We start from the raw sequence: 10,457 nt of genomic DNA, 5'->3' as shown, positions 1-10,457 counted from the left end.
CCTGTACGGCGGACAATCTGAAACTTTTCTATATCATCATATACATCAGCCAAATGCGGCTGGAATAATAACAAATATAAATAAACAACAACACAGACAACCACGCAGTTTATAATAATCAAACTGAATAGTAGTACAATGACTCTAAAACAACCCTACTCAACTACACTCATAAAGCTCAAAACCGATATCCTACTCCACTACACTCGTAAAGTTCAAATCCGATGATAAAACCAACTTACCTCTTCTGCCATCTAGGCAGGCATGTAGTAAAAGCAAATCCAAATAAAAGTCATCCACAAGTAAAACAATCCATACAAGATCCAAAGTATCCAAAACATAACAAGTTCAAAACATAGTCTAGTAAAGAAAAAAAAACCAAAAGATCAATAAGTCCTCGTGGTCTGCAGGGGACTAGCAACTGGAACTCTCTCCTGACAGCATCAACTTGAAAATAATAACGGAGGCGGGGGTGAGTCCAACGCTCAGCGGGTAACAACTGATATACATAGTAAGGAAGTAACATCTAGCACTAATCATGCGTACAGTCTCCTGACGAAATAAAGGTAAATGCAAATCTAAAATGAACAGGAGAATACTGTACTAACCAGGACCTGGTACAAGGACAAAACAGTCCGAGAGGTATAGAAATCCTGTATGCATGTCAAGCATGGGCATCCAACCAATATGCAGCAAATAAATGCAACAAACACACACAATAAATAAATGCATCAATGTGTATGATGCCAATGCAGTCATGGTCACCCCTGACGCCAGTCAGCCATCTCACACCCAATGGTGGGACCGAGTGGGTAGGGCTGTGACAACCGTGCACTCTGCATCACTACTCCTGATGAGTGACCGAGTGGACGGGATGCTGTCGGAGTACACACATACTCCTACCCCAAATCATAAATGGGGGCGCGCAATGCTCTCATCTCCCGGTACACGATGACGGGGAGGGGTCTCGACGTGCTACCACGTTGTAATCACACTACCCATGAGCGGACCAATGGAGCACCGAACGAGCAAACTGACGTGCTACCACGCCATGTCACGCTACCCATGAGCGTCAACAACGGAGCACCGAACAGTGATGAAACTGGCGATGTGCTCGACAATAATGGAGCAATCTATCACACAGCATGCAATCATGCGAATGGTGCATGACACTAAGCATGGTAATATACTGAACCAAATTAATATACATATATGATGTGCACCATAATCAATAAATCATATCAAGGGTACATAGATCAGATAAGGTATCACACCTAGGTCCTGAACATGGTGAAGCATGGTTATAACACTACCCCTAATCATGTATAATCAGGTAAGCCATAACATGAGATGCAAAACAAACAATCAACCAAGCATGTAACAGGTAGCGGGCAGTGACTAACCGAAACAAAATAATAAACATAATTTTTGCTATTTGTTAAATTCACTACTATGCATATCAAAGACATAAAGTCAAAAGTACCCGCCTCCAATAGAAAGGATCCAATCTGGTCCAAATCTGACGTCGAGATGCTCGTCTCGCATCAAAGTCCTGTGTTATCAAACAAAAGGTCTAATTTAGCTAATTCTACCATACAACAACTAGCCAAACTAAATTCTAATCCAATTAAGAAATTCTAAATTGGATCCAACTAATCAACCCAACACAATTAACAAACCCTAATTAAATAAAATCAGTGGGTTCACTAGGGTTAGTTCCTTAACCCTAATCATCCTAGCATAAGGATTAAACCTAACAAACGGAATATCACTCACCTGAGTTGAATGCCTCAGTCGAATCTCACAGCCACTAGTTTGTACTGATATCAAAGGGTTGCTGGCTTGAATTCCTGCCGTTATGGGCTGTTAGCTGCTGGAAACAAAACAAACAAACCAAATCAACAATTCATCTTACAACCTAATCTTACCTCACTGTTAACCATCGAATCAAGAAGGAGGTCACTGATGTGACCGAGCGGCGCCTAACAGAAGCAAGGCAAATCACAGCAATTGCCACGTTTGCTCAGATCAAATCAGAGAAGAAGAATAGGACACTCGACGGCAAGGTCAAGTCTGGGTTGGATCTGCAGCCGGAAAATGGCAAGAAGGCCTCGCGATTGCTGGGATGACGGCGGCGGTGGCATCAGGAATAGGCGACGCAAGAGGAACTAGGGCACAGAGAGAGGAAAGACTCGAGCACTCCCGCGATGGTCGGCGCCGTGCTGGCGTTTTGTGCAACGGCAACACGCTGCAGATCTAGGGCACCGTAGAGTGAAGAAAAGGGGAAAAAGGGTCGGCGTGTCGCGTGCTCCGGGAGGAGAGGGAGTCGGCCAGCTCTTGCTCCGGTGTTGGCGAGGAGGCGATGAGGCAAAGGGGAAGAAGGGTTCGGCCGGCGCGGGGCTCGCGGTGAGAAGGAAAGCTAGGACATGCGACTGCGGATGAAAGTGATCGGGAGAAGGGGCTCTGCCGGCGGTTTTGTATGCGAGGGTAGGAGAGGAACCATACACGAGCATTGGCGGTGTTGGTTGGGCAAAGTCGGCGCAGTAGGGCACGGATCGGGTGAGGAAAAAGGGAGCGCGGGTTTGGGGGAAAAGAAACGGCGATGAGGAGAAAAGGAAGAAAAAATAAAAAGAAAGAGAATATAAAAATTCAACTTTTCCTCGTTTAAACGAGGTAGCCCAAACAGGCTTTCCCCGGGCCAAATTTTGATCCCCGGAAACTCGTCCACACGAGCTCCGAAAAATTCCAGAAAATTTTCTAAAAATTCCGGAAAATTTCCTTATCATTATTCCCCATTTTTCGATATTTTACATTCTCCCCCACTAATAAATATTTGGTCCCCAAATTTCGTTATCTATCATCAGCAAATACTAACAACAAGAAAAGAGTATAGATGCTGAACGGTAAATTAAATCATATACCTCTAGTGAAAAAGTGGGGATATCGAGCTCGGATAGTATCCTCGAGCTCCCAAGTAGCCTCCAAAAATCCAATATACATGACCTCAGCAAGTCCTCTAGAATCTGTATGGTCCGCACTGACTGTCCATCTGTCTGCGGATGGAAAGTTGTACTGAAACGGAGCTGCGTTCGCAAGGCCTGCTGCAGACTCTGCCAGACACGAGACGTGAACCGGGGTCTCTATCCGAAATAATATTCCAAGGGACACCATGTAATCTGATGATCTCCCGGCAATACAGATCTGCCAATCGATCCAGGAAATCAGTCTTCCGGATCGCTAGGAAATGCACGGATTTGGTTAATTGATCAACGATGACCCAAATCGCGTCATGGCCTCGTCGTGTCCTCGGCAAACCCACCACAATGTCCATAGTAATGTGTTCTCATTTCCACTCGGAAATAGGAATCCGCTGAAGTAATCCGACAGGTCTCTGGTGTTCAGCCTTCGCCTGCTGACAAACAAGACATCTAGCTACAAAATCTGCAATGTCTTTCTTCATTCCGTTCCACCAATAGGAACGCCTCAAACCTCGGTACATACGGGTACCGCCGGAGTGGATCACAAATCAAGAGCGATGAGCCTTCTGAAGTAGCTCCTACAAATCCGGGTGAGACTGAGGTACGCATAATTTGCCTCGGAAGTATATAACACCCTCCTCATCTCGTGTGAACTCGGTCTGCTTCCCGGAAGCTATCTGGCTGCAAATAAATTGCAAATACTTATCAGCAGCCTAGGGCTCTCGGATCCTCGTCCTGATCGACGACTGAGCAACCATGGTAACCAGAGTACCCTGCTCTGTCTGTCCTATCCCCTCAAGGCCCAAATCGGAGAAACCTTGAATCAAGTCTGTGACCACAACTCGGTGGCAAGTCAAAGTCCCCCTAGACTTCCTGCTAAGTGCATCAGCAACCACATTAGCTCTCCCCGGGTGATAGCTAATGGTACAATCATAATCCTTCAGGAACTCCATCCATCTCCTCTGTCGGAGATTAAGCTCCTTCTGAGTGAAAATTATATTTGAGACTCTTATGATCAGTGAGAATCTCAAATGTAATACCATATAAATAATGTTGCCAAATCTTCATGGTAAAAATAATGGCGACTAGCTCAGATCATGTACAGGGTAGTTATTCTCATGCTCCTTCAACCAACGAGAAACATAGGAGGCTACCATATCGTGCTGCATCAGAACAACGCTCAAACCCTGAATAGATGCGTCGGTGTAGAGGACATATCCGTCCTCTCCAGAAAGTAAAACCAAAATCGGAACCGACACTAGTCTCCGCTTCAGCTCCTAGAAGTTGGTCTTGTCATCCTCAGTCCAAGTGAACTTCACGCCTTTCCTGGTCAGGCGTGTAAGTAACATAGCAATCCGTGAGAAACCCTTAACGTATCTCCGGAAATATCGAGCCAAACAAAGGAAGTTGCGAGACTCTTCTAAAGACTCCGTCTACTCCCAACGGTAACAACCTCGATCTCCTGTGAAACCACAGTATACTCCTACTGGTGACCGTGTGTCTCAAACATCTCACAGAAGACAACCAAAATACGCACTACTGATCTTCACATCCAGACGTTTCCATCGAAACATCTCTAGAACTATGCAAAGATGATGTGCGTGACTCACCGTGGATCCGAAATAGATCACAACATCATCAACAAAGACAATGGAAACCGATCCAAACATCCTGGGAATACCAAAATCATAAAGTCTCTGAAAACATCCCAGGCTTCCCAAACCATAATGGTAAAATCATGACACATAATGTCCGTATCACAGACATTTCTAACCATAAGATCCCTGACAATAAGTCTAAAATATAAACACCAACAATACAAATCACCAAAGAATAGATCCACCAGTGTGAGAGCAACGCTCCATCACAAGAAATACCACATATGTGGGAGCAACGCTCTACCACAAACAATCCGTAATATGTGGGAGCAATGCTCCACCACAAACAATCTATAATATGTGGAAGCAACGCTCTACCACAACAATCCAAAATATGTAAGAGCAACGCTCTATCACAAACTTACAATAATATGTGGGAGCTCCACTCCACCACAAACGATCCATAAGTGTCCAAGGCACCTAACTATCCAACTAGAGGCTGCACGAGATAACTCAACCACATATCACTGTGGGCAGCCTAACAATCCAGCAATCAAATCAAATTCATCGTCAAATCTATCAACATCGTAGTGAGTCACCCACTGATAAGAATATGGGTTGACAGGGTAATCCAACAAATGACATAATGCAGACACTCCACATCCTGCATTCAACATAAGTAGAATCATCATGCTGCTACCAACAATACACCTGGCACACTTGCTCACACAACATATGTATGATCGACATAATCCTCAAATTTGTACACCCACACATACTCACAACATAGGTATAATTCATCATGATACATCCAACAATGCATACCGAACCCGTGTGAATATATCAACATAGGTATAACCAACAATACACCTCAAACAACACTCACATGACATATATACACCTATGCCAAGAGTATAATCAACGGAATACTTCCAACAAATCATAATCGACACGAGTATACACTCAAAACAATCATATAATAATCAAGTTACCTCAAATATTACACCGAACACATCTGCACATATCACAACTCAGATTAAATCGATAAGATACACCCAATAAAACACTCAAACGTATGTGCACATTTCACAACATAGTTTTTAATTGACAAAATACCTCCAATAAATAATCAGACATGTATGCCTAACCACTCGGGTATAATCTACTAGAAACCCACAATAATCATATGTATAACTGTGTACGACCCAAAAGAAAAAGTCAGAATTCAAGAACATCAAGACACTCTCATTTTTATCCTAAAAAATATCAGCCCACATAATATCAGATTAATAAGTCTCTACTCCCCATGAGAGCAAGTTAGCATTCAAAACATCAAATCATTATTTATCCACATAGTCCAATATCAGAGGAAGCAAATATCAATTTTATCATCTTGTTAACTAACCACAACTAACCAGATTTATTAAAATCTCATAGGCACACTCAACCGTAAACTCTCTAACACCCGATTTATAATCTGATCACCAACTATAATCATCAAACCTGTGAATATCATACATGACACTCACTATGTCACCATCAACGACAACCCAAATAATAGATCATCAAAATAGTTATCCACTAATAGATCATCAAAACAAATATCTAGTAATAGATCATCAGACAACCACATAACATTTACTCTCATAATCATTAGAAATCAACATATCACAATATCTGATCTTACAATATCCCTCAACCTCAAACCATTCTCAATAATGATCAAACATGATAACTCCCCAATGACTAATTTTCATCGTATCGGGTACCCTAATATCCAAAAGATATGAGTATAAAAACTCTACTGGCTAAGTCAACAGAAATATGTAGGTATCATCCATTACTCAGCTAACAATAGCAGAGGCTGGTATGTGCCTCCATCTCCAACTAGTAGTAACAGAAGCTAAAACTACTGATGGTATGATATGAAAAATCTCCGGAGACTATAATCCTTGATCTCTATTAAAGTCAACCATGCTCAATGACTAACCCATCACATGTAATATGTGTTATAACAACCAGACAGGTACTAAATAAAGAATGCTAATACATGTCATAAACTATAAAATTACACATCATACCTATATGCCGTCTGGAGATGTTCCATCGATGTCCAGTCCTCAACTTTTGACCTCAAAATTCCGAACATGAAAATAATTGGAAATCCATAATAAAATCCGAAACGGAAGTCCAAACATATACGTAATGGAAAATCTGTGCAACCAAAATAACTACGCAGTTTGACTCGCAAACTTGGGCTAGCACAATATATCCAGAATACTAAAAGCAGGTATCACATCCTGCTCTGATACCAATAAATTGGTATCAGATAAATCTCGAAAATCCAACGCACAGAAATCAAACAAGTATCGCCAAACTTTGGCGCTCTGATACCATATCAATTGGTATCAGGTTATCCCAAATATTCAAAATACGAAAACAAAGATCGTAAAATTTAAGCTCTGATACCAAATAAATTTGACTTATGTCTTTTGATATGCATAATAATGTGTTTAACATATAGCAATGATTGTGTTATCCATTTATTTCGGTTGGTCACTACATGATATGTTACATGTTTGCTTGTTTACTTATTATGCACTGCATGTTATTATTTACCTGATCATACATGCTTTAGGTAGTGACCCAATCATATGATACATTATGTTCAGGACCTAGGGTTTATTTGATACCCTATCTGTTTGTGTACCTTCCATTTGATACATTGTCTTGTGGTACACATTTTATATTTATGTATGGAGCATGCTGTGTTATTCGTGATATTGCCATGTTTAGTGTCATGCATCATCTTGCATGATTGCATGTTGTGTGATTATCTGCTCCATTATTGTCGAGCACATCGCCAGTTACATGTATCTGTACACACCACCACTCATGGGTTAGTGGTATATTAGACAAGTGTGTGGCAGTTCTGCTGTTTGGCTCCGTTGGTATGGTGACTCAACGTGGTAGCCGACAGACAGTTCCGCTCTGTTTGGCTTCGTTGGTTTAATGTAGTAGCGTTGTAGCCGACAGGCAGTTGGACTTTGTTTGGCTCCGTTGGTCCGCTCATGGGTAGTGTGACTCAGCGTGGTAGCCGGCAGAGATTCCTCCCCGTCATCGTGTACCGGGAGATGAGAGCATTGCGCTCCCCCATTTATTATTTCGGGGTAGGAGTATGTGTGTACTCCGACAGCATCCCGTCCACTCGGTCACTCATCAGGGGTAGTGATGTCAGAGTGCACGGTTGTCACAGCCCTACCCACTCGGACTCACCATTGTGTGTGAGGTGGCTGACTGGCGTCAGGGGAGACCATGCCATTGGTATCATACGCATGATGCATTTATTACTTGTGTTTGCTGCATTTACTTGCTGCATTTATATGGATGCATATGATTGACATGCATACAGGATTATGACACTCTCGGTCTGACGACCCAGTTATCTTTATACCTTGGTCCTGATTAGTACAGTTTTCTCCTATTTTTGTTTCAGTTGCATTTATTCTTCTCGTATTCAGGAGACTGTACGCATGATTAGTGTTGTCTGTTATTTACTTTATTATGCATATCAGTTGTACCTGCTGAGCGTTGGACTCACCCCCACCTCCGTTGTTATTTTCATGTTGATACTGTCAGGAGGCAGTTCCAGTCGCTAGTCCCCACTGCATGTAGTGCTAGTCCTTTGCAGACCACGAGTTGTTATTTTAGTTTTCTCTATCGGACTATGTCTTAGTCTTGTATTGGTTTTACTTATGGATCTTGTATGGATTCTTATCGTTGATGGATTTTGGTATGATTTGGATATGTTTTACTCCATGCCTGCCTGGACGGCAGAAGAGGTGAGTTTGTCAGATTTGTGTTTTATGAGTGTAGTGGAGAAGGAAAAATCGGATTTGAGCTTTACGAGTGTAGTTGAGTAGGGTTGTTTTCGAGTCATCGTATTACTGTTCTATTTGTTTACTATTAAACTGCGTGGTTGTGTCAGCCAGAGGCTGAAATTGATATTAACTGCGTGGTGATTGTTTTATTATTGTTATTATTCCAGCCGCATGTGGCTGAGGTATATGGATATGTGGAAAGTTTCAGATTGTCACCCGTACAGGGGAGGTGTTGCCGAAATTTCTTCGGACAGGGACTCCCCCCGGGCATGACAATTTAGAACATTTATACAAAGCCCTCAGGGCCACATATACCTCGACCAACACGGCCGGAACAATAACAGTAATAAAAATATAACACAAAGTCATCCACGCAGTTTATATCATCAGCCCACTCTGCTGGAACAAAAATCCAAAACACAGCAGAAAAACGATAGAAAACCAAAATACATGACATGCTAGCCGGCTAGGCTTACACCACTCCACAAAACACCACTCCGGAAACAAAGTTGAAACACAAGCTAGATACACAAATACCAAAGTACAAATGGACAACAGCGAAGACAGATCTTCTGAGGTGACATGGGACCAACAGGCAGAATACTCCAAGCGACACCATAAACAACCTGGTACCTGAAAAAGATAGTGTCCACGGGGGTGAGTTCAATAACTCAGCGAATACCAATAGACATGCCTAGTAAGAAATATCTAACAACAATAAACATGGAATACAACTTCCTAATCATATATAGGAAATATGCAAAACTATAAGGTAACTGAGGAAGCTGTACTCACCAGGAACTCCTATCCAGAACAAAAGGGTCATCAAACCAGATACACAATATGCCTCCTGTATGCATGTCAAACAAATGCATCCACCAAAATGCAGCATATAAGTGCAGCAAACACAAGCAAATAAATGCAATAAATGCATATGATGTCAATGACATGGTCACCCCTGACGCCAGTCAGTCATCTCACACACAATGGTGAGACTGAGTGGGTAGGGTTGTGACAACCGTGCACTCTGACGTCACTGCTCCTTATGAGTGATCGAATGGACGGGATGCTGTCGGAGTACACACATACTCCTACCCGAAATCATAAGTGGGGGAGCGCAATGCTCTCATCTCCCGGTACACCATGACAGGAAGGGATCCTGACGTGCTACCACGTTGCGTCACACTACCCATGAGCATACCAACGGAGCACCGAACAGAGCAAAAACTGGCGTGCTACCACGCTGCATCACGCTACCCATGAGCGGACCAACGGAGCACAGAACAGTGATGAAACTGGTGATATGCTCTACAATAATGGAGCTGCCTATCACGCAGCATGCAATCATGCGAATGGTGCATGAAATTAGGTATGACAATATCCTGAACCAAATCCACATATATATATAAAAAATGTGTACCCTAGTACAAGAAAGTCAAATCCACAGATCTAGGGCATACAGGTCCTCTATGGTATAACAACCTAGGTCCTGAACATATCCATCTCCATAAAATATGTACCAACAATGTACATGGACCAACGCAAAAGGTCTAGATACACAGATCAGGTATGATATAAAAATATAGATACACGTGTCAGATAATAAAAAGCCAGAATCTAGTCCTAAACTCAGTAAAGCATGATATGTCACTTACTCTAGGAACTAAGATACTTATGGCAATAATCACGAAACGTAAACATGGATACATAACAAACGCCCAACAGAGCATGCTACGGGTAACAAACAGTGACATACCCAAGGCAAACATGATCGTTGCTTGTAGCTATAAAATACTATGCATATCCAATTGACAATATCATAAAAGATAAGTCAAGAGGTACCCGCCTCCAAATAGCAGGTCCAATCCAATCAAATCCAACGTCGAGATGCTCGTCTCACGTCAAAGTCCTGTGTCACCAATATATATACATATTTTATTTAGCTACAATTCTTATAAATAGCTAAATAAAAATCTTTAACCCCAAATTAAGGCAAAACC

This window comes from Zingiber officinale, chromosome 6B (genome assembly GCF_018446385.1).
Source record: "Zingiber officinale cultivar Zhangliang chromosome 6B, Zo_v1.1, whole genome shotgun sequence".
Classification (NCBI taxonomy): Eukaryota; Viridiplantae; Streptophyta; class Magnoliopsida; order Zingiberales; family Zingiberaceae; genus Zingiber; species Zingiber officinale.
This window is presented reverse-complemented; position numbering follows the sequence as displayed.